Raw genomic sequence first — 5,942 nt, forward strand, 5'->3', positions numbered from 1 at the left:
TCACATGGAAGCATAGAGCTTTGGCAACGTGTTACGTTCAAATGGACAAATGAGAAGTTTGAGCAAAGGTGCCAAGAATAGCATCCTTCTCCCACTGTCTGGAGTGGGAGAGAGAAATTGGAGGACACAGAGTTGAAAATAACCGACATGAAAGCGGTGTGGAGAATCAAAGCTTACGGATCAATACGTAGAAGATAACAAAAGTCAATGAACGTATAAGAAGAATGCTGACTGTAGGTGAGCATTCTTCCCATTGGTCCGTCCCTCTTTTCTGTGTTGTGTGGTTGCCCGGTTCTATGTAAATAAAGCATGGAGTCTTGAGGGACTCCAAACTTGTCAGGTGTTTTTTTTTTTTTTTTTTAATTTTGACATTTAGGTTTTCTATTCTGTCTGAGAAGCTGCTTTTCTTCTCAGCAAGGCAATATTTTAACACAAGGGATGGTAAATTTCCATGGTACAGATGGTGTCTTTATTTTTTCCTTTGTAGCTTTGAGAAAAACAAGTGCTATGTTCTGAGTAAGTATCTAAAGTTGGGGTTTCTAGAAGCTCTTCCCTCAAAAAAAATGGTACCTCATTTTTTTCTCATCTTATTTTCAAACAAGTTGAGAAATAACTGACACGGTGGTCCAAATATCATCTCTACACCTAATAGAGACTAGTTGGGAGACCTGAGATTTGTTTGTTAATCAAGTGGACTTGCTTAGTTAGATTCACTTTAGTTGGACTCACCGACCCAGTCACACCAATGATGGTAGATGGGCCACAAGGATGGGGCTTGTCTAAGTAGTGCTTTTGCCATAGAGGCATAAAGGAGAATTTCTGCCCTCTATGGGCAGATTCATTCTCATGAGGAATATCTAGGAGCCGAGTCAAGCAAACCCAGTTATTCCCCTATTTACCAGTCAGATAAGTCAGTCACCTCCTTAATACGGGATGAGTAAAGGTGATAAGAGAGATGCAGAGCTATGTAATTTGAACTCCTTTCTTAGGAAGGAAATAGTAGGCTTTAGCAAGAACTGTGCTCCACCTATGTTTGCCCTTGATGGATATAGTGGATGGCCATTCATGGGCACATCATATGTTTATGACTGTGCATGTTACATATGCTATAGGATGCTTGATGCTGGAGATGTTTTAAAAGAAATGATCGTAGTAGAAATGGCTAGTTTATTTGTTTTGTTATAGGATGTTGGTGTTTTGTGGTTATTCCTTTCCCTTCCAAATATAGGTTTCCGTAAGTAGTTACATAACCATCCTATCACTTCCCTTCCTGTTTAAATTGCTCCAGTGGTTTCCCACTTAGATGTAATCCATACTCTTCATGATGCACAAGGCCTAAAAGTCCTCTACAGTGTGGACTTTGCCTTCTCTGAACTCCCATTTCTCCTTAGTCACTCTGCTCCGGAAACAGAAGCATTTGGCTGTGCTTGTTTACAATTTTACATACACATGTTTAAAAAAAAATGGCTATATAAAGTTTATTTCTACTTCAAGTGCACTTGCTGTCCCCTTTGCCTGGAATCTTTGCATGTTTGAGTCCTTCGTGCTATTTAAGTATTAGCTCAAATGTCATTTTCCCAGAAAGGTCTTCCTAGATCATCTAGTCGGAAGTAGTCACCCAACCACCCAGTCACCTGATTGCTCTACTGTGTGCATAGCCCTTACTGTCTTCCAATGGTTTTCTTTGTTGCTTATCATTTATCTTGTTTCTCTCATCAGGGGACTGAAAGCTCCATTAAACCAGTGGGGGTGTCCATCTGTTCACTTTTGTACATCCCAACCATGCACTCAGTAGGAGCTTGTCAGTCTTTGATGAACAAACCAATAGTTCCCCCATCCCACTACTGCTGAATAAAAACAACACCCTGTATATACAGCAAATAGTTCAAAGGCCATGCCAAAGCATAGTGTCAGTCTTGGATTGATGAAGGTGAGGATGCATTTCTTAACCAGTTTGGAGCCAGCTAACAAAAAGGAATACAGCATGTTAAGAAACACACCTTGACAAAGTTGAGAAAAATTCCTATAGTTCATAAAATTGTATGAGATTTCACTGGTTAAAAGATTTGAATGGCTGGAGAGTTTCCAGGATCCAAAGCAATTTCCATGCAACATTTCTTGTTTCATCAAAACTGTATTGAAAAGACGGGCGTGGAAACAGACCAGCTTTAGTTTGGATCTCAAGTGTTGTCTGTAAAAACAAGGCATTATGTAGATTTCAAAGACCAGGTGTGCTATTTTTGGGGCATAATGTACCGGTGTAGATAATTCCTGGGTCTTATATTTGGACCACCTCTTATGACTGGCTTTTAGGGAAATGACATGGTATCTTATGTTTGGAGCTGTAGCTTGGCCTCCCATTTTCTGCTTTATTTACCCTAGTGGACCAACATTGGAAAAGTTGAGTATTTCAAAGGTAATGCTGATGGAACGGTTGAATGTTATTTGAAACTGAATTTCAGTTTTGGAGGTTCTGTTTGTTGTGCATCTCAGTGTGTGCAAGTACGTTTGAACTCTTATGCCACTTCCCACCGAGCAAACCTGGTGTTCTAGACAAATCTGGACTAATACATAGTGGTTAGGACTAATACATAGAGGTTCTCCTCTCCTCCTTCATCCCAAAGAATTTATTTAGTACCAGAAATGTGATAAGAAAGCCTGAAAGGTGGGGCCTCCTCCCAGGGCAGGGGCAACTCACAGGTGTAGGGCATGAAGCCAGGAAGGGAGCAACTAAATATTTTCCTCTTTTTCATAACTTTAAATTGTACAATTATATATACTTAATGTATATTTATCTGTGTGTCTTTAATTCACACCTCTTCAGTTTTCTAGCATTAGTTGCTTTTTCATAGCTAATCCTTATTAAATCTTACTTTCCTTACTGGCACAAGAACAGACACTCAGATCAATGGAATAGGATAGAGAACCCAGAAATGGACCCACAAACGTATGGCCAACTAATCTTTGACAAAGCAGGAAAGAATATCCAATGGAATAAAGACAGTCTTTCCAGCAAGTGGTGCTGGGAAAACTGGGCAGCGACATGCAGAAGAATGAACCTGGACCACTTTCTTACACCATCCACAAAAATAAACTCAAAATGGATGAAAGACCCCAACGTAAGACAGGAAGCCATCAAAATCCTCGAGGAGAAAGCAGGCAAAAACCTCTTTGATCTTGGCCGCAGCAACTTCTTACTCAACATGTCTCCAGAGGCAAGGGAAACAAAAGCAAAAATGAACTATTGGGACCTCATCAAGATGAAAAGCTTCTGCACAGTGAAGGAAACTAAAAGGCAACCAACAGAATGGGAGAAGATATTTGCAAATGACATATCAGATAAAGGGTTAGTATCCAAAATCTACAAAGAACTTATCAAACTCAACACCCAAAAACCAAATAATCCAGCGAAGAAATGGGCCAAAGACATGAATAGACACATCTCCAAACAAGACATCCAGATGGCCAACTGACACATGAAAAAATGCTCAACATCACTCATCATCAGGGGAATACAAATCAAAACCACAATGAGATACCACCTCACACCTGTCAGAATGGTTAACATTAACAACTCAGGCAACAACTGATGTTGGCAAGGATGTGGAGAAAGAGGATCTTTTGCATTGTTGGTGGGAATGCAAGCTGAGACAGCCACTCTGGAAAACAGTATGGAGGTTCTTCAAGAAACTAAAAATAGAACTACCCTATAACCCAGCAATTGCACTAGTAGGCATTTATCCAAGGGATACAGGTGTGCTGTTTCAAAGGGACACATGCACCCCCATGTTTATAGCAGCACTATCAACAATAGCCAAAGTATGGAAAGAGCCCAAATGTCCATCGATGGCTGAATGGATAAAGAAAATGTGGTATATATACAATGGAGTATCACTCGTCAGTCAAAAAGAATGAAATCTTGCCATTTGCAACTACATGGATGGAACTGGAGGGCATTATGCTAAGTGAAATTAGTCAGAGAAAGACAAAAATCATATGACTTCACTCATATGAGGACTTTAAGAGACAAAGCAGATGAACATAAAGGAAGGGAAACAAAAATAATATAAAAACAGGGTGGGGGACAAAACAAAAGAGACTCATAAATACAGAGAACCAACTGAGGGTTGCTGGAGAGGTTGTGGGAGGGGGGATGGGCTAAATGGGTAAGGGGCATTAAGGAATCTACTCCTGAAATCATTGCTTTACTGTATGCTAACTAATTTGGATGTAAATTTTTAAAAATAAAGTTAAAAAAATAAAATAAATAAATGGAAAAGTTTTCTTACTTTCTATTTCAAATTGTTCATTGCTAGCACATAGAAATACAATGGATTTTTATATATTGATCTGAACTCTTTTATTAGTTCTCATAGTTCTTTAGTGGATTTCTTGGGATTTTCTATATACAAGATCATGTCATATGCAAATAAATGAAGTTTTATTTCTTGCCTTACCAAAAATAAATAAATAAATAAATAAATCTTACTTTCTTATTCTCCACTCATGTGCCTGTAGTTCAGAAACACAGATTCATTTAGACTATGTGTCATGGATTTCTGGGGTCTGTACTGGATTTCTGAAGTTGGCTCAAGGATCAAGCTGCCTCATGTTAATATGGAATAGTCCAGGCATGGGCAAGATAGTGTCATAAGGGAGATATGCCAAGAGCTCATTCTGTCCTCAACCCAAATACCTCCAATTGTGGGTGCCTGAAAAAAAACTAAAGAAGCAAAATTAATATACCTAGGTCCAAAGGGGATAAGCTAAATTCACCTTTAAACTCAGAGCAGTATCCACAGGAGGAACCTGAATAGTGCCTCTCCCTCGAGTTGAAGGCAGCAAGCAGGATCCAGTAAGTTAAACTCCTTTGGAGAGCAGTCTGCCTTTGGATATGTCATCTTTATTCATCTCAGGGTCAATCCTTTTTAAATTCCTCTTCAAAGAGACAGTTCATGGGCTATAGGCCCAGGTCTTAGAAATCTCTCCCAATTTAAAATTCTACCCTCTTGGCAAGGATTGTCAAGTAAAGAAATAAAGTTTGTGGAAATAAATTAAGATTCAGTTGTTGACCGTTATGTTATGTCTCATAGCATGAATAAAAGCATTAATGTTTATTATCGTCTTTAGTATAGAGCTGTCAGAAGTCTACTCAATGAGAACAGGGATTTGGGCTTATTCACTGTTGTCTAGAAAAGTACCTGGCAAAAGATCAAAGCATATTTCTTGAAAAATTGCATCAGTGCATTGGTGAAGATTTTACATGCTGTCATACTTGTTGGAGTCGGAGAGTTCATTTGGCCCTAATAAAGAAACTCTCCTACCTCAGGTCTCAGGGCAGATCAAAAAAGGGAAACGTATCCTCATGATCTCTGACCTATGTGACACTCATCATTTTTGACTTACAAACGCTTAAGAGTTTGACGAACAGAATGCCTGACCATTCATCCCTGCCACTTCCTGTCAGCTCATGCATAGATAACTCACTCAACCAAGAGAACAGATAACCCGTGGGCTAAGCCTTCCACCAGTTGCATCACTCAGGAAAATAATTGACCAGAGAAGGAGTCTAGCTTTTTCTTGCACATAATGGGTAGGAGAGTGCAGAGAACAAGGGACCTGCTATAGAACTCTTTCTGCATTTCAAGTAGAAATTCTCACTTGAGCAGGGCAGAAGAAAGACATCACATAAATCATTGACATTGACTTCTTATGGGAATGGGCCCCTCTTTGACTTGTAGCCCCAAGTCTTTGCACAAATAGAACCAGTTACCCCCAGAGGAAGCAGAACAAGCATCTCTCTGGATACTTGATGGCATTTGCTGCTTTACTCTCCCACTGAGTTATTTGAAAGTAGCTAGCCTTCTGCATACCTAGAGAGAGTCTAATGATTTCTAAAGATGTAAGACATTATGTAGCTTCATCTCTAAGGAAAGGCAGTA

Source organism: Felis catus, chromosome B1 (genome assembly GCF_018350175.1).
Source record: "Felis catus isolate Fca126 chromosome B1, F.catus_Fca126_mat1.0, whole genome shotgun sequence".
Taxonomy (NCBI): Eukaryota; Metazoa; Chordata; class Mammalia; order Carnivora; family Felidae; genus Felis; species Felis catus.